The sequence below is a fragment of the Helianthus annuus genome, chromosome 12, assembly GCF_002127325.2.
Source record: "Helianthus annuus cultivar XRQ/B chromosome 12, HanXRQr2.0-SUNRISE, whole genome shotgun sequence".
Taxonomy (NCBI): Eukaryota; Viridiplantae; Streptophyta; class Magnoliopsida; order Asterales; family Asteraceae; genus Helianthus; species Helianthus annuus.
In genome coordinates this window covers 96,021,537-96,041,849 of record NC_035444.2, presented here as the reverse complement: position 1 = coordinate 96,041,849, position 20,313 = coordinate 96,021,537, and the positions used below count along the sequence as shown (strand labels likewise).

The window sequence follows — 20,313 nt, the reverse complement described above, 5'->3', positions numbered from 1 at the left end:
GACGCAAGCCTTTAGAATTCCAAGTCGGTGATCGTGTATTACTTAAGGTCTCACCTTGGAAAGGTGTGATCAGATTTGGAAAGAAAGGAAAACTTGCACCTAGATATGTTAGACCATTCAAGATCATCGAAAGAATCGGCAAGGTAGCCTACAGACTTGCATTACCTCCTAAACTTGGAAATGTTCATCCTACTTTCCACATATCAAATCTCAAAAAGTGTTTAGCTGATGAGAACCTCCACATACCGCTTGACGAAATCCGTGTTGATAAAACACTACATTTTGTTGAGAAACCTGTGGAAATTATGGATCGTGAAGTCAAATGGCTTAAACGCAAGCGCATTCCGTTGGTTAAAGTTCGCTGGGAATCTAAACGTAGACCTGAGTTTACTTGGGAACATGAAGATCAAATGAAGGCGAAGTATCCACATCTATTCTCACGAGTTTCCTCTAAACAAATTTCGAGACGAAATTTCCACAAGTAGGGGAGACTGTGACATCTGTGCTTGTAATCATTGTAAACAGTTCAGTTATCAATAAAATAAAGTTATTTGATCCCTATGTTTGTTTGTTTGTGTTTGATGTTTTTCATGTTTTGACTTTTATTCGATTTCAAACTCTATATCGCTTTCTGGAGAATTATACGCAAACTGGTGCAAAAACGTAATCAGTTATACATGACAAATACTCCGGAACATCAATTTATGCTTGACATACCTTAAATAACCTTTACATAACTTAGAAATAAGTTTTAGAAGGTTTGGTATGCCGAAATCAAGTTATTTCGCTTACAGGGACTAAAATTGACAAACTACGAAAGTATGCCGATTTGAACTGTAACGAACATTCCGGAACATGCTCATAAGTTAAACACACCCTAAATATCCTTTACATAGCTTAGAAATAGGCTTTGAGGGGTTCGGTGTGCTAAAATAAACTTTTGGGTCATTCAGGGATTAAAAGCGTCAAAAAGTACATAAGTTTGCATTTTCGCGCATAACTTACGTTCTGAATACATCCAGACATCCAAAAATTTATGTAATCATTAAATTATTATGTTTTAGTGTTTGGCTTGTCAAAAATCCATTCGTCGCGCAATTTGGACCGTTTTTGCATCCGTTACGACTTCCGTCGTAATTAACCGAACAACGCAATCTTACGGCCAAACGAACAGACATCCGGCATACTTTTGAGCATATTTCAAGTCCCCTATACTTTAACTTCATTTTAGAGCCTTAAAATGCGGTTAACGGGGGCTTAAACGTGCCAAAATGCATCAAAAATCAAGTTTGGGAACACAGGGGCCTGTTCTGCCAATTAATGAAAGTTTCTGCCAGCAAGCCAGGTCCTTACGGACCGTATGGACTTGCTTACGGTCCGTAAGCATGTCCCAAATCAGTAGAATTGTGTAAACAGCTTAACACCCCAAAACCACTTGCAAATGGTTTTTATCAATCCTAGGGGCTCCCATGGGTTTGTAATTCAGTGGGTATGTGTTGTACGGCTCAGATTTAACGCTTGGGGAACAAGAAATGATCTTAACGGTTCCATGTTTCCTATAAATACCCCCCCCATGTCTTGCTCATTTTCCCTCACATTTGAAATCTGATTCAAAGCTCTCTAAGTGGAAGTTTATATACTTCCTACCTGAGAGTGAATCGGGTTCAAATCTTGCGGGGACCTTCTGTAAGTATTCTTTCGCGTTTTTCGTTCATTTTAGCGTTAAAGACAAACTGTGTTTGACTTTCAGCATTGACCAGTTTATGGTCAACGCGAAGTTCGTTTGAACTGTGACAACCCTCACTAAACCAGGTATCCGTACGGTTTAATTAATAATTAATTGCTGCTTAATTACTGTGCTTACTTGAAATTACTGATGAACTGCTACTTGAATTCTGATACTTGTACATATCTACATTATACTTTGATTTCCGTCACTACATTATTTTCATGCTGAACCATAGTGACAAACATGATGCACAAAAGCACAGTAGCACTATGAACGGATAACCTATTGAACATGCTGATAAAGCCAGCATCAGGCAGATAATGCCTCTAAGGCCTGTACGAGCCAGAAAGATTTTACTACACCCATAGTGAGTGTAGGGATACAAGGGTTGTAGAACTGCGTCTCTAGGAATAAGTTACAATGACTGGATGTGGCTAAATCGTACACTAAGCACAAAACACAGCACTTTAATGAACAATTTAGCCTCTGGCTAGCTAATAAAGTGCCAAAACATGAGAAAAATATTACTAGACACTTTCCAAAGTGTCGGGAATAAGTTGTGTCACTAAAAATGGTATTAACGACACTTAAAAGCTTTATTAAGCGCTTTAACGGATTACTATCCCACCGAACAACCGGACTTTACCCGGAACATGAAAATATTGCCATAAATATTATTGGTCTTTTTCTGAGCCAGTTAGGGTCCCTGAACACCCTAACACCCTCCATAAAACATAACACACCACTAACTGAGTTAAGCACTTAACTAACTTACTTAACCTAACTAGATAACCTAACTAATGGTTGGATTCGAACTAGGTACCTCATATAAATTAGATAACCAAATTAAGTGTGTCTCATATAAATTAGACACAAAATCCATTGGTTAAACACACTAGAATTAGCCTATAAGATCAAGACTTGGACCACCATTCATTTCTTCACAACACTTAACAACAACACACCTCTCTCCCCTCTCTTGGAGGTCTTGGCCGAGAGCACCCATCCCCCATCCATCATTGTTCGATTTTGATCTTCAAGTTCCAAGCATATACAAGTGTTACGGGTCACATACGAGGAGCCTTGGAGCAAACGGAAGACGAAGGACCTCTCTACCTAGCTTTTATCCACCTCTTTTTCGCATAGATTCTTCCCTAGCCTCGAGCTAGAGGTATAATGCTTAAAACACTCTCTTGAACTAATCTAAAGTGGTTAATACGATGTGTAATGATTAAAACTCGGAATCTTACAAAATCATGCATTAAAGTTTACTAAAAATGCAAGTATTGTTGGTTAAAAGATCACTAGTTGTGTAAATGTTGTAGTAATTGAAATTTGTGGTTGTTTAGACCCGATCTATGTTGTGGTAGCTCGGATCATCATTTAACCCGGTTTGGTTAAGGTCATGGATCTTGACATAAGCTTGTTTGGAATAAGACAAGGGTTAAAAGGTGAAACTCTACCACACGCGAACCATGAACTTGTGTAAAAGTATTTTACTTATGAAATAATGTTTAAAACTAGCAGATCTACGTATCTACAAGTGGTATTTTCAAAGGACCAAGTGTCAAAGAAAATCATGTTTTCTAAAAATAGATCTTACATTAACAAGCATGATTTTTATAAACCACAAGTGTGTAAACACTTGTGAAATGAAAAGTTTCGACAAAATAACATTCTTTGTAAAAGATGACGGGAAGTTGTATAGACGGATTTACTCTAAAAACAAGGTTTTTACGAGATAGAATTACTTTATATGAAGATCCACTAAATGTAAGGAGACTTACGCTATAAATTTTAGAAAACTACAAGTTCATGTGATTATGCGATTTACATACTTGTCGACTAGTTTGTTGTATCGGAAATTGTTTGATTGAATAAAGAAGTTGTTGAAATTGATTTTGTAAAAGAAAATGATACGCTTGAAAGCGTGGCCACCTCCAGTTACAGAGGAAACTCTGGCGAATTTTTTCTAAAAACCTAACACTTAGAATTAATTACACTACAAGTGTTAGAATTATTTTTGACATGTTTTCAAAATATAAATTTCGCCATGACTTTATTTACTAAATATCCGGAGGTGGGATTTTCACAAAAACCAAACGTGATAAATATATATTTAGTAAATATATTTTCACAACATTGTTTATGATTATTTTGTGAAAATACATAAATATTATTTTTAGAGTAAAAATAATATTATCGAACGCTAACGAATCCAAAATAATACGAACGCTTTCACAATAAGTATATAAGTTACACTGGTAATATTATTACCACTCGAATGATAAAACGTAACTTACGCATTATACGGAAGTATTTATGAACGCGTATTTTATCAACGTATTATTTTTGGGGAAAATTATGTGAAATGAAAATATAATATTTTTGAGAAAAATATTTATATTTTGGAATTAGAAACAAATATATATTAAGTGAGACTTAATGGTATAGTTCGAACACACATGTATTAAATCCCCATCATTGGGAAAGAGATTAACTACCAAGTATATACGAAAAGTAAACCCAAAATAGTTGTCTAACTATTTCCCAAAAACTTAAACTATAAAGCTAAGGCACGGCCGTCCGTCTAATAGAATTAGCACATGTAGGTCGTTGCACAGCTACCTAATTTGGAGTACTTGGTAGAGACGCACCGACTGTGAGTTCATGCCCCCTTTTCTCATAACTGTTTTCAGTTTTCTAAACTGCGGGGGTGAAATACATGTTACTATGATTACGAATATTTCTTACATGGTATGGTCAGCTAAGGAAGGAACTGTTAGGTTATGTGATTTGGGTAGGTGAAACCTTAAGAACAATAGTCCTCGTAGTACGATCGAGGGATACAAGTGATAGGCCTATTTGAGCATAACAAACCCCACCCATGCGCCCTAAGGTTGGACCATGTGGTGACCTTGTCTTAACACCACCCATGCGCCCGCAGGTTGGACCATGTGGTGACCTTGTCTTAACACCACCCATGCGCCCGCAGGTTGGACCATGTGGTGACCTTGTCGTAACACCACCCATGCGCCTGCAGGTTGGACCATGTGGTGACCTTGCCCTATCCCCTCCCATGCACCCGCAGGTTGGACCATGTGGTTACACATTAACTGATATGTTTCCTTATTTGCTTTCATACCAGAGTTTACAAAATATTCACACTTACAATGATTATAAAGGTTTATTCACGCGCACATACTAAACACATGAACTCGCTCAACATTTTTGTTGATTTTTCAACTTACATGTATTTCAGGGAATTAAAGGATCTGGTGCGGTATGACACGTTTTCCCGCTGCACTAGTTACGAGGTCATCCGGGTTTGGGGAACGTGACTCTTTCCTGGACAAGTCACAGTCCTTAAACTGTGTTTATGTCATGTTGATGTTTGTTAAGACAATGTTGTTGTATTTGGTTTCTATAACTTAATGGATGATCCTGCATGTTTTTAATTCATATGGCTTTGTTATGATTAAGCTATGGTATTAAGAAGTCACACCAAATTAACCACGCTTCCGCAAAGCCAGGGTGTGACAGCTTGGTATCAGAGCTCTGATCATAGCGAACTAGGATTCCTTCTCGAGTCTAGACTATGATCATTAGGGCTCTCACGAAAACATTTTTACTGCATACCACTCAAGTCCAGATCCAAAACCTTTTTATAAACAAATGTTGAGCACATTTTATTATTTTTAGGGTCAGTCTTGGAGGCTGAGGCTCGGTCTTAGAGGCCGAGGCTCGATCTTAGAGATCGAGGTAGATGTTTATTGTTTTAGACTCAGTCTTGGAGGCTGAGGCTCGGTCTTGGAGGCCGAGGCTCGATCTTAGAGATCGAGGTAGATGGCTAGTGAGACTAGGAAGAGTAGGCTCAGTCATGAAGGCTGAGGCTCGGACATGGAGGCCGAGGCTCGATCTAGGAGGTCGAGGTGGATGATAGAGCAGTCTTAGAGACTGGGAAGAATTTGGCTAGTGGGACTAGGAATGTCAGTCTAGGAGACTGGGAGGCTAGTGGGACTAGGAGGATTATGTGATTTCTTACTTGGTGACTTATGTGATTACTTGATTGTATGACTGATTATTTGTGCATATTTGTGTTTATGTTACAGACTCACGGACTCGCCCGGTACAGGCGATTCGGACACCACTGGACCCATACCTGTAGTATCTGATGACCTCACATCCTCAGAGCACGAGGTGCACACTTCTGACTATACCAGCACTGACGAGGACGATTTTCAGCCCTTCACACTACCTGAGGGTGCTGATGAGCCTGCAGATGGCCCTCCCGTTGAGTACCTACCATTAGTAGAGATTCCGGCTCCTATACCCTTAGCCGTTTATCCTGCGTATGACTTACTTCTTGACGCCGAGGCTGACGGCGATATTGATCTGTATGATGACGAGCCGATCGAGGATGAGATCCAGGGCGAGGCCCTACTTCCTGCTGGCGATCTTCTGATGATCGCTGATGCTCCCGCCGAGGATTCGCCTGCGCATTCTCCGGTCCCAGACTCCTTTGAGTCTGTGGCATCCGCACCTTCCCACCCTTTGAGCGCACAGCACGTTTCGCATGGTTCAGACCCCGACCAGGCATCCTCTGTTGCTCCTATTCCCAGCTTTGCGTTTGACCATGATGACATAGAGGATTCTGATCCTATCTTTCCTCCGGGATTCGACCCGAATGTAACACCCCGAAAACGGGTTTGGTAATTAACCCTTGTTAATACTAAAAGACGGGTAAAGTACCGTTAGCAGTAAAGATAACCCGGTAAATATTTGGATTTAATAAGAAATCCTAATAATTTAAATACAAGCGAATCAAAGAATTAAGGAATTGAGTTTATAAGAACCTGGATCAACGGGACTTAAAATAAAACGGGTTTTTAGCTCCCGGAACCCACTAAGTAACTAGGAGTATTAACCTAGTTAGTTAATGTCTTGAGAAAATAGAACTAATGTGGTTAAGCTACCCTTTTAAATAACTTGTGTAAAGTGAAGGGACTAGACATGGACAATTGAATTAAAGTTTCAATTAAACAAATTAATAAACAAAACACACACATACGTGTGTGTGTGTCTGCGACTTCAACCAGAGCCAAGAAGGGCTCTCTTGCTCAAAACCCTAATCCCTCAAGAATCTCTCAAATTGAAGCCCAAATCAAGAGCCAAATCATTGCATGAACACAAATTCGTGATCACCTAGTCATGGGGATTACAAGGTATGTTAAAAATTATGATTTGGTGATACTTTGAGATTATGATGAATAATCATAATCGAAATTCTGGAATGAATATTGATTCTATGAGTGTTATTATGATTATATCTTGGTTTAGAAACAAACCCTAGTAGAAAATTTGATGAATTGTTGTCAAAACTAGGGATTTGATAATTACCCTATTATGTGCTAAATGGGTTTTTGTATGTTATGATGAACACTCGGATTGGAGTGTTAATTTGATGAATACTGATTGTTATGATATAAGTTCTTGATGTAGTTCATGAACACTAGATATAGAGGGTTGAAATTTGATGTTAATCTTGCTAAAAATGACTAATTACGGACTAGTTAGCAAAAGTGTAGAATGATGCCCATTAGGTGTTTGTTAAAATGCCTAAATGAGAAGTAAAGTGTTGAAATTCAAGTGAAACGCGTAATTGACAAGCTTGACTAATTACATGAGACATGGGATAAAACGGGTTCTAATCATAATGTTGATTTGCCTTAATCGTGCATATTATATGATTAAATGTAGTTGACTTTAGAAAGTCAAACTAACTAGTGATGAAGTCGAATAAGTGGTTTCGGCTAAGAAAATAAGTAAAGTGGTATAGTCGTGATTGTTAATGACTAGTCTAACCACCTTGTAAATGATGAACAATAGTTGGCGCTTAAACAAGCTAGGTGAAGCTTGGAGTGAAAGCGAGTCAAACGAGTCAAGCATAGAAGAAAAGCGTAGCTCGGATGCAAGGTAAGTGTAATTTACACACTTATGTAGAATGCTTGTTATTTCGATACTTATGAACGTGAAAACAATAATATTGGAAATTTGGAAAATTGTTAAGTGTTGACTTATGTAAATCATGGTTAAAAAGGATACCCATGGCGTAAGCCGAAATGGGTTGAAACTGCAAGAAAAGAGTGTAAAAGAAAAAGGGTATGGTTATAAAACCCGGGATGGGATGATGTACAAATTGGAAATCAAAAACGGTGTTTTTGATTTAAATAGACAATGTTGGGCATATAGTCCAAACGGGTCGAATGGTGGTGATAACACCATTTGACAATATCGATTAATGTGGTCGTCAAGTCTTATATTAACAGGACTAATTAGCAAATCGGATAGTTGCGTCATCATTGATGGTGTGATAATAAAAGCGAGGCATAAATCGGGTCTATTCGTTGATCCGAGCCAGGTACGCATATTTATGTTGTAGTCAAAAGTAATATTTTGGTCGAATATTTGGTGAGAGTCCTTCATTATAAAAGAAGGACCAAAATCGACCAAAACGCCCTTGTAGGCTAAATTGAACAAACAACCCTTAGAGGTTATTTGGAAACGAGTCTTATGATTAAACAGAAGCTTAGAACGAGTATGAGTAGTGAAAATGAAATTCTTGGGCCAAAAGACTCCATATGAGTCCTTGCCGTAAAATGATATTTCAAGAGGTATAAATTCGGAACACATAGATATCTACTTTAAATCCAACACACATTTAGTTGTGATGGAAGAGTACTAGATAAAAGATATAGGTTACAATGCTAGATTAGAATGAAAGCGAAATTGAGCTTAAAAGTGCTTAAAATATCCTTAACGGGTCAAAATAAGCATACTAGTGAAAACGGGTTTAATTTGTGAATAAACCTATGATTAGAACCTAGTATGGTATATCACAATTATTTGATGAAGTGTATGAAATATAGGAATCAAATAAATACGTTTGTTTGATAAAATACATAACCGGGTCAAAACTTGGTATAAAGGGTAATAAGCCGAAGACTTAGAAGTCTTAAATTTTGTTAAGCCGAATGTCGGATTTTAACTCCAAATGATGGAGAATCAAATTACAAACACGTAGGAAGAAACGGTAGGCCAAACGGACAAGCGGTTTGAAAGATACGGAAGATTTCGTGTCAAATTACGGCAAAAGTGGAAAACTGGATGCAGGGTCCACCGTAAATTACGGTGCCACCGTAATTTACGGTGGAGATGAAAAGCCTTACGGAGGCCCCCTACTGGTTTACGGTAGGGGCATGTAAAACCAGTGGCCACCGTAAATTACGGTGCCACCGTAATTTACGGTGGAGGTCAGGTTGAAATTTTTGTTTTTGTTATTAATTGTTTCTCGGACTCGTTTAGACACGTTTTAAGTCCTGTATGACTAAAGCATTTCATGTTATTGAAATGTAGGTACTTTTGGATGCCGGAAGACGATCAAGCTCAGTGAAGAACCGAACACGACAAAGACACACGCTTCCGCACTTTGACACATAGTAAATTTTAAACAACGAATTTAATCACGTTATGTAGAATAACCTCTGATTTGTAAAAGTTTTTAATAAACCCGTATTTTTATAGAATGTGTAGTCTTAACTACACATCTAATCGTTGGTAATTACATACAAAATCGTTATTTAGTAACTAGGGTGTTACAAGTTGGTATCAGAGCCTTGGTTTAAGAGATCCGAGTATGGTGGGGAGGAACCATGCTTGGACTTAAACCTTATGCTCTTGACAAAGAATAGTGTTCGGTTCGAAGCTTGATCGCAAATCCGGTAAGTACAAGTATGTTAATAGTTTAGCATGCTAAAGTGTTGTAAACAACACATAGGGCTATCGTGTGATACACGTTACCCCAATTAAAATGATTGATATAGTTGACGAAAATACGCGCGTTGACGCGTATAGTAGAAAAAGCCTTGTATTATAATACGGGCGATTATTGAAGTTGACGTTACTAACTTTGTGAATGTTTTAATTGAGGGACACTCGCGTTTGAAGACGACGAGAGTCAAACGAATTGTGGATATGATAATGGAACGGTCCAAAGTATGACGAGAGGAGCATGCTCACCGAGGACCAAAATCGCGTAACGGTCGCGAACAAGACTAATGACAAGAGAAGCCCGTTAGGGCAAGCATTACCAGGTGCACACTTTTAAATTTAATCGCACGAGCCGTTATATGCAACAAACACGTAAGTAATAACGGTTGCATACACATATGATAGAACTTGGAAAACCTGATTTCCAAGAGAAATTTAATAGGAAATATGTTATTCACAATGATGAATAACAAATGAATAACAAGACTTGTTTATATAGAAACTTGGACGAGAGTGATCATCCAAGTAAGTATTCTCAATATAAATCCTATTGAGAAAAGTAATGGTCACCTCAATGAATGTGAATAAATGTTTATAAAAAGGGACATTGTACATGTTCTAGGATAAACGACTAAAACTAATAATTGTTAACTAACAATTAAATAAAGTTTTACCAAATGAAACCATAAACATGGAGATAATTTGAGGAGTTAGTTACATGGGACGTGATGTGGTAATTATAATAAGGTCACGCGTACCACGTGTTGATCGTTTACTCTGGCCAAGTAAGTAGTGAACACATGATAGCATGAGCTTCTTATAATGAGCGCAGTCATGTCCGATGTAGTAAGGTCAAGATGAATGAAAATTTAAAGGATCCTTAGGGTCAAGAAATCTTATGGGCATACTCGTATAAATGGTTTTCGCGGGAACCATAAAAACGATGTATGGCGCACATAGAAATAAAAGATCCAAGGAAATTCGTGACATAAGTCATTTTGACGAAACAACCATGGTAGACAAAAAGGGCATTGTAAAACCACAGTATAAATGATCCGCGGGGCCATAGAAACAAAGGTATTGCCCACATGGGAAAAACCGATCAAAAACCATGGTAGAAAAAAAAAAGGGGGCATTGTAAAACCAAAGTATAAATGACCCGCGGGGTCATAGAAACAAAGGTATTGCCCACACGAGAAAAACGATCAAAATCGTTGACTTTGGTCGTAGTAAAGAAATGATGATGATGATAGTCATCATTCATAGTTTAAAAGACTGTCAAGGATGGTCAAATAAAGAATTAAGGTTTGGTTGAATAAAAGCGAGGGCTTCCGCTAAGACAACCAAACAAATTAAAACAAAAACTTGATGTATACCGGAATGCTTGCACTAATAATGACTTCGGTAAAGTACCCGGTTAATGGGTAAGGATTTAAACACATGCGTAAACCGAGAAACGAGAACACGAATTTAAAGTCAAAAGACTCGGATTATGAGTTATGACTAAAAGACCATAAAATTTCGTAAACAGAAATTTTGATAATTATATTCAACTATTTTGAGATTGAACGGGTTGAATAAAGTATAATGCTTGAAGGCATAAGTAAGCGCAAGCCGGATAACGGTAAGCTTGAGACAAATGATTTTCAAACGTAAAAAGAGTGCTTTGACACCAAATATATATTTTAATAAGACACGAGTAAAAAGAGTGATCTACGGGATCAACATAACCTTTAGGGTTATAAACAAATGAGAGATCTACGGACTAAAACGACCCACGGGTCATGATTAGAAAGAAGTTATAGGGACTTCGCCCTAAAGAGGTGAATGTCGAATCAAAAATAGCCCGTAAGGCTAAGTGATAAAACCTACGGGTTAGATTGGATAAAGCGAGGAAATCAGTTAAGAATCCCCGCATAAAACTAAGACTGTAAAGGATTAAATTACGGACTGTCAATATCCGGGTATGGATGATTGACACAAGTTAAAGAAAAGATCCTAAAACTAAAACTTCGGTTTTAGTAAGAAATAATGTTTAACATAAATTCTGATAGGAATTTAAATAGTAAGCATGAAAGATACAAGTCTTGACACTGATAGGCGCAAGATGATATATTCGAAAAGTGATATTTTCAAAAATGAAAGGTTGATACAAATTAAACATGATGTGACACGATCATGGTTAGGAAGTGTAATGAGACCGGTTATTCGAAAAGTTAGGAAGTAAAATCACATTATAACCAAGCGAGTGATAAAAGTAACTGAACTAATGAGACTAGTTAATGAGACCGGTTAAGGTCACCAATTCAAATCAAGAAAATTTGGTTTGCTTGTAAGCGGTAGATTCGGTATAGCTGAACCGATTAGATAAATTTGAAAACAAAAGAATTTGTCGCTAAAAGTGGAATATTTCACTAAGGACCCTTAAACGGGTCGAGGCGACAAATGCACCAAGAGTTCGATAATATATAAAAGCGATGGAAATCGCTAAGTTAACTAAACTAGTAAAAATAACGGAATTACGTTATTTCAAGTTACATTATGTCATATGAGATACGTAAAAGTTTTGTAACCAAAAAGATATTACCATAATTTTTCTGGTAATGCTAACAATTGGTTAAAGTATGAGTAATGCTTAAGAAATTACTCAAGTCAAACGCATTGAGTTTAGAAACTCAATGAACTATGTAAGCAAGGTTTCGAGGACGAAACCTCTTTAAGGGGGGTAGACTTGTAACACCCCGAAAACAGGTTTGGTAATTAACCCATGTTAATACTAAAAGACGGGTAAAGTACCGTTAGCAGTAAAGATAACCCGGTAAATATTTGGATTTAATAAGAAATCCTAATAATTTAAATACAAGCGAATCAAAGAATTAAGGAATTGAGTTTATAAGAAGCCGGATCAACGGGACTTAAAATAAAACGGGTTTTTAGCTCCCGGAACCCACCAAGTAACTAGGAGTATTAACCTAGTTAGTTAATGTCTTGACAAAATAGAACTAATGTGGTTAAGCTACCCTTTTAAATAACTTGTGTAAAGTGAAGGGACTAGACATGGACAATTGAATTAAAGTTTCAATTAAACAAACTAATAAACAAAACACACACATACGTGTGTGTGTCTGCGACTTCAACCAGAGCCAAGAAGGGCTCTCTTGCTCAAAACCCTAATCCCTCAAGAATCTCTCAAATTGAAGCCCAAATCAAGAGCCAAATCATTGCATGAACACAAATTCGTGATCACCTAGTCATGGGGATTACAAGGTATCTTAAAAATTATGATTTGGTGATACTTTGAGATTATGATGAATAATCATAATCGAAATTCTGGAATGAATATTGATTCTATGAGTGTTATTATGATTATATCTTGGTTTAGAAACAAACCCTAGTAGAAAATTTGATGAATTGTTGTCAAAACTAGGGATTTGATAATTACCCTATTATGTGCTAAATGGGTTTTTGTATGTTATGATGAACACTCGGATTAGAGTGTTAATTTGATGAATATTGATTGTTATGATATAAGTTCTTGATGTAGTTCATGAACACTAGATATAGAGGGTTGAAATTTGATGTTAATCTTGCTAAAAATGACTAATTACGGACTAGTTAGCAAAAGTGTAGAATGATGCCCATTAGGTGTTTGTTAAAATGCCTAAATGAGAAGTAAAGTGTTGAAATTCAAGTGAAACGCGTAATTGACAAGCTTGACTAATTACATGAGACATGGGATAAAACGGGTTCTAATCATAATGTTGATTTGCCTTAATCGTGCATATTATATGATTAAATGTAGTTGACTTTAGAAAGTCAAACTAACTAGTGATGAAGTCGAATAAGTGGTTTCGGCTAAGAAAATAAGTAAAGTGGTATAGTCGTGATTGTTAATGACTAGTCTAACCACCTTGTAAATGATGAACAATAGTTGGCGCTTAAACAAGCTAGGTGAAGCTTGGAGTGAAAGCGAGTCAAACGAGTCAAGCATAGAAGAAAAGCGTAGCTCGGATGCAAGGTAAGTGTAATTTACACACTTATGTAGAATGCTTGTTATTTCGATACTTATGAACGTGAAAACAATAATATTGGAAATTGGGAAAATTGTCAAGTGTTGACTTATGTAAATCATGGTTAAAAAGGATACCCATGGCGTAAGCCGAAATGGGTTGAAACTGCAAGAAAAGAGTGTAAAAGAAAAAGGGTATGGTTATAAAACCCGGGATGGGATGACGTACAAATTGGAAATCAAAAACGGTGTTTTTGATTTAAATAGACAATGTTGGGCATATAGTCCAAACGGGTCGAATGGTGGTGATAACACCATTTGACAATATCGATTAATGTGGTCGTCAAGTCTTATGTTAACAGGACTAATTAGCAAATCGGATAGTTGCGTCATCATTGATGGTGTGATAATAAAAGCGAGGCATAAATCGGGTCTATTCGTTGATCCGAGCCAGGTACGCATATTTATGTTGTAGTTAAAAGTAATATTTTGGTCGAATATTTGGTGAGAGTCCTTCATTGTAAAAGAAGGACCAAAATCGACCAAAACGCCCTTGTAGGCTAAATTGAACAAACAACCCTTAGAGGTTATTTGGAAACGAGTCTTATGATTAAACAGAAGCTTAGAACGAGTATGAGTAGTGAAAATGAAATTCTTGGGCCAAAAGACTCCATATGAGTCCTTGCCGTAAAATGATATTTCAAGAGGTATAAATTCGGAACACATAGATATCTACTTTAAATCCAACACACATTTAGTTGTGATGGAAGAGTACTAGATAAAAGATATAGGTTACAATGCTAGATTAGAATGAAAGCGAAATTGAGCTTAAAAGTGCTTAAAATATCCTTAACGGGTCAAAATAAGCATACTAGTGAAAACATGTTTAATTTGTGAATAAACCTATGATTAGAACCTAGTATGGTATATCACAATTATTTGATGAAGTGTATGAAATATAGGAATCAAATAAATACGTTTGTTTGATAAAATGCATAACCGGGTCAAGACTTGGTATAAAGGGTAATAAGCCGAAGACTTAGAAGTCTTAAATTTTGTTAAGCCGAATGTCGGATTTTAACTCCAAATGATGGAGAATCAAATTACAAACACGTAGGAAGAAACGGTAGGCCAAACGGACAAGCGGTTTGAAAGATACGGAAGATTTCGTGTCAAATTACGGCAAAAGTGGAAAACTGGATGCAGGGTCCACCGTAAATTACGGTGCCACCGTAATTTACGGTGGAGATGAAAAGCCTTACGGAGGCCCCCTACTGGTTTACGGTAGGCGCATGTAAAACCAGTGGCCACCGTAAATTACGGTGCCACAGTAATTTACGGTGGAGGTCAGGTTGAAATTTTTGTTTTTGTTATTAATTGTTTCTCGGACTCGTTTAGACACGTTTTAAGTCCTGTATGACTAAATCATTTCATGTTATTGAAATGTAGGTACTTTTGGATGCCGGAAGACGATCAAGCTCAGTGAAGAACCGAACACGACAAAGACACACGCTTCCGCACTTTGACACATCGTAAATTTTAAACAACGAATTTAATCACGTTATGTAGAATAACCTTTGATTTGTAAAAGTTTTTAATAAACCCGTATTTTTATAGAATGTGTAGTCTTAGCTACACATCTAATCGTTGGTAATTACATACAAAATCGTTAATTAGTAACTAGGGTGTTACACCGGATCATGATATAGAGTTCATACCGATGGATCAGCCCATGGAGGATCCAGCTGACCCAGTCGATCCTATCGAGCACGAGTTCGACTTCGAGATGGCTTTTGATGATCCCGAGCCTGCCATCGCCCCTGAGCAGGCAGCCGCTCTAGACCCTATGCCTGAGCATGACCCCGTACATGCTGGCATCCCTGTTGAGCCTGTTATAGCTGACCCGCCTATCGATGATCATCTGGAGGGTGATCATGTTATTACTGCCGATCATGTCGATCCACCTCTAATTGCTGATATACCTGTTGACCATCTTGTTGATCACATTGCAACCGTTGATCCTTTTGTTGCTCCCCCACCTGATCCCGTTCCACTAGAGCCCGAGCATGCACTGTTCGCGGCACACATGGATCCACCGGACGAGCACGCACAGCACGGGTGGATTCCTGCTGATGAGGATGTTCCACCTATCCCCCCACACCACACTGATGCACGACATATTGATTTCTCTTTTCAGGTTCATCAGTTTGTACCTCCAGCGAGACCTGGAGAGGGTTCTTCGGCCCATCCTTTTGGGCATGTGCCGATGTCTGTTACTTTCAGGCCACAGTTTCCACCTGTTATACCATCCGCTTCACCGTTTCATGTGGCACCTTTTGACCCCACCAGTGAGCCTTTACTGTGGTCCTCACCGCCTGTCATGCCACCTACTGATCCTTACCATCCATTCCACGTGGGACACACTATAGAGGACGTTTTAATGTCTTTCGTTTTTCAGCATGAGTCACACACGCAGCGCATCCAGGAGCTTGAGAGAGCTCAGCTGCCACCATGCAAGTGCCATGGTCAGACACACTCTCCTTTGCAGCCATTTCGACCTGTACCCCCAGATTATGCTGCGCGTCTCTTTGCTTTAGAGCAGCAGGTTGCTTCATTCATCCGTACTCAGAGAGCCATGGAGGAGGACTGGCTCCAGTTACGTCGTTTGTTTTACACTCACTTTCCCCCTCCTCCACCGCCATCTGTATAGAGCTCATCAGTGCTGTTTGGGTAGACGTTGGTGAGATGACCGCGATTGCTTTTGACTGCACAGCATTTTTGGAGACTACATGATGATTCTGACTTTTGTTGACATGTATTTGATGTATTTGATGTATTTGACACTGACTTGATATAGTTTTTGGACAGGGGTGATGTAGCCCCTAGTTGATTGATGATTGTATGACACAGTGATGTACTGATACACTTACTACGTGGTCTCGATATATGGCAATCGCAGTATTCTCATCATATTTGATTCGCTTGATTTCTTACTTATATTTTTATGACATGGGATGTTGTGTGTATAATATTTGTGACATGGGATGTTGTGTGATTGGTATTTGTGATATACTGATAACATGAGATGTTATGTACTATTACTATTACTATATACATACGCTTTACTATGGCCTGACCAACGTAAACACATCTTTAGAAGATGCCGCCAAGACGTCAACAACAGCAAATGCCTACGACTCAGGCCGAACTACAGCAAGTCATTGCTGCTGCCATTGCTCAATATGCTGCCTCTCAAGGAGGAATGAGTGGAAGCAACTCTGGCAACACTGGCAACAACAACAATCCACCTCATGGTAACCCTAAGTCATTAAGACATACCATGACCTAAATGGATTTCCTTAGCAAGAATGCTAATGCCAATCATATGTTATAATGTATGTGCAGGGTGCACCTACAAACAGTTCTTGGACTGCAAGCCCGTAAACTTTGATGGCACAGGAGGTGCTGTCGCCTTTGTCCGCTGGGCTGAGAAAACAGAATCTGTTCTTCGCATGAGCAAATGCGCACTGGATCAGCAAGTCACCTAAATCTCTGGGCTATTTTTGGATGGAGCCCTATCCTGGTGGAATTTGCAAGTACAAACACTTGGCGAAGCTGCTGCCTACGCGCTGACCTGGACCGAACTGAAGGAACTCATGCGCAAAAAGTACTGTTCCCGCGCTGAAATCTAGAGATTGGAGACCGAGTTTTGGCATTTGAAAATGGAAGGCCCAAAGATAGCAGAGTATGTTCAGAGATTCCACGACTTGTCGCATGTGGTACCTTACATGGTCACTCCTAAGTTCAAGAGAATTGAACGTTTCATTTCGGGATTAGCTCCTCAAATCATAAGCATGGTGACCTCCTCCAAACCTGCGACTATCACTGAAGCCATTGATTTGAGCGTGGCTCTCACGGAGGAGGCAATTCGTTTGAACAAGTTTGATGAAGTTGAGCCTAAGAAGAAAGAGACTCATGTGGAGTCATCAGGAGGGAACAAGCGGAAGTTTTCAAACTTCAAGCAGGGCACCGGGGTGGTGGTTAAGAAAGGGGAATCAAGTATGCCAGTTCAGGATACAACGGGTGGTAGGAGGAAAGGTAAGGGATATATGGGTGCACATCCCAAATGTAACTCTTGCCAACGCCATCACTCTGGTCAATGCGGGCCAAAAGTATGTGAAGCTTGTGGAAAGACTGGTCACTTGAAGGATTCCTGTTGGGCTAGTGCTGGCCGGGGAGGCCAATGAGGATTTGGGAATAGAAATAATCGTGGTGGTATTGGGAATCACCCACAAGGAAACAATGGAGGTGATGGGAATCGGGTCAATAATGCAAACCAAGCGGGCGCCATGAATGGTAATCAGAGGAACAATCAAGCTGGAAACGGTGGTGGAAATGGGCAGAGACCCGGATGTTTCAACTGTGGTGATCTTGGGCACTATAAGAGGAATTGCCCGGAATTAAACCAAGCCCGCGGAAGGGTTTTTTGAACATAGAAGCAAGGGAAGCGCGCCAGGATCCCAATGTTGTCACTGGTACGTTCCCTGTAAACCAACGCTATGCATCCGTTTTATTTGATACTGGCGCCGATTATAGCTTCGTGTCGTTAGAATTTAAGAATATGCTTGGTTTAGCCGCTAGTAAATTAGATGTTCCGTACTCGATCGAATTGGCGAATGGGAAGTTAGTAGAAGCTAATGAAGTGATTCGAGGCTGCGTAATCGAATTGGGAGAGCGTGAGTTCGCTCTAGATCTACTACCAGTCCAGTTGGGAAGCTTCGACGTGGTAGTAGGAATGGATTGGTTATCGAGTAACAAGGCCGAGATAGTTTGTCATGAGAAGGTCGTTCGTATCCCGATCGAAGATGGTGAGACCATTGTTGTTCACGGAGAGAAGCGTGAGACGCCGTTGAGGATTATTAGCTGCCTGAAAGCAAGAAAGTGTTTGCAGAAAGGATGTGTTGCTTTTCTGGCACACATTATGAATAAGAAAGCTGAAGAACCGAAGATCAAGGACATCCCTGTCGTGAGGGAGTACCCAGAAGTCTTCCCAGAAGATTTGCTTGGCTTGCCGCCTCAAAGGCAAGTGGAGTTCCGCATTGACTTAGTTCCTGGCGCCGCGCCTGTGGCTAAGGCACCTTATAGACTTGCTCCGTCTGAGATGCAAGAACTGTCAACACAACTTCAGGAGTTGTTAGACAAGGGATTTATCCGACCAAGCTTCTCGCCTTGGGGAGCTCCAGTTTTGTTTGTCAAGAAAAAGGACGGTAGTTTCCGTATGTGCATTGACTACAGAGAGTTGAACAAGCTGACGATCAAGAATAGGTATCCTCCGCCAAGGATTGATGATCTTTTCGACCAACTTCAAGGTTCAAGCTTCTATTCGAAGATCGATTTGCGATCTGGTTACCATCAGCTAAGGATACAAGAGGAGAGTATCCCGAAGACAGCCTTCAGAACCCGTTATGGGCACTACGAGTTTCTTGTTATGCCGTTTGGTCTGACAAACGCACCTGCAGTGTTCATAGATTTGATGAATCGAGTTTGTAAGCCGTACTTGGATAAGTTCGTGATTGTATTCATCGATGATATTTTGATTTACTCAAAGACGAAGGCTGAGCACGAGCAGCACTTAAGAGCCATTCTGGAACTGCTAAAGAAAGAACAGTTGTATGCCAAGTTCTCTAAGTGCGAGTTTTGGCTACGAGAAGTGCAATTCCTTGGACACGTGGTGAATGGAGATGGAATCCATGTGGATCCAACCAAGATCGAGGCGATCAAGTATTGGGAAACGCCAAAGACGCCAACCGAGATTCGGCAATTCTTGGGTTTGGCTGGCTATTACCGAAGATTCATCGAGAACTTTTCAAAGATCGCTCAACCATTGACGCTCCTCACTCAGAAGGACAAGAAGTTTGATTGGGGAATCAAACAGGAAGAAGCGTTTCAGATATTGAAAGATAAGCTTTGCAACGCGCCAATCTTAGCCCTACCGAAAGGTACAGATGATTTTGTGGTATACTGCGACGCTTCGCGTCAAGGATTGGGTTGTGTGTTGATGCAACGCCAAAAGGTTATTGCCTACGCATCGCGTCAGTTGAAAGTGCATGAAAAGAACTATACCACTCACGATTTGGAGCTTGGCGCTCTGGAGGCACTACCTTTATGGTACGAAGTGCACAATCTTCACAGATCACAAGAGCCTCCAGCACATATTCAACCAGAAGGAGTTGAATATGAGGCAAAGACGATGGGTAGAGCTGTTGAATGACTACGACTGCGAGATAAAGTATCATCCAGGGAAGGCGAATGTGGTCGCCGATGCCCTAAGTCGAAAAGAGAGGAACAAGCCCATAAGGGTTAGGGCTTTGGAAATGGTTATTCGAACCGGTTTTCCTCTGCGTATTCGTGCCGCACAGAGAGAAGCTCTCAAGGAGAGAAACCTTGAAGAAGAGTATCTCCGTGGGATGGAGAAGTTATTGATACCAAACAAGGAAGGAACGTTGTGTTTTGAGAAAAGGATTTGGGTTCCTTTGTTTGGAGGTTTAAGAAAGGTTATTTTCGATGAAGCTCACAAGTCGCGGTACTCTATCCACTCTGGAGCGGATAAGATGTACCAGGATCTTAAAGATTACTATTGGTGGCCTAGGATGAAAGGCGATGTGGCTGTTTATGTGAGCAAATGTTTAACTTGCGCTAAGGTTAAAGCGGAATACCAGAAGCCTTCAGGACTTCTGCAACAGCC

The 20,313-nt window shown here is 39.5% G+C and overlaps 2 long non-coding RNA genes across 2 annotated transcripts; both read left to right on the top strand.

Moving 5' to 3' along the window:
* The first annotated feature begins 7,663 nt into the window (after positions 1–7,663).
* LOC110896764 lies at positions 7,664–9,180 on the top strand. The gene is made up of 3 exons (XR_002568148.1): positions 7,664–7,705; positions 8,059–8,150; positions 9,146–9,180. It is a non-coding gene; the product is annotated as an uncharacterized LOC110896764 (long non-coding RNA).
* A 4,355-nt stretch (positions 9,181–13,535) lies between these two features.
* LOC110896765 lies at positions 13,536–15,052 on the top strand. The gene is made up of 3 exons (XR_002568149.1): positions 13,536–13,577; positions 13,931–14,022; positions 15,018–15,052. It is a non-coding gene; the product is annotated as an uncharacterized LOC110896765 (long non-coding RNA).
* Positions 15,053–20,313: the final 5,261 nt, after the last annotated feature.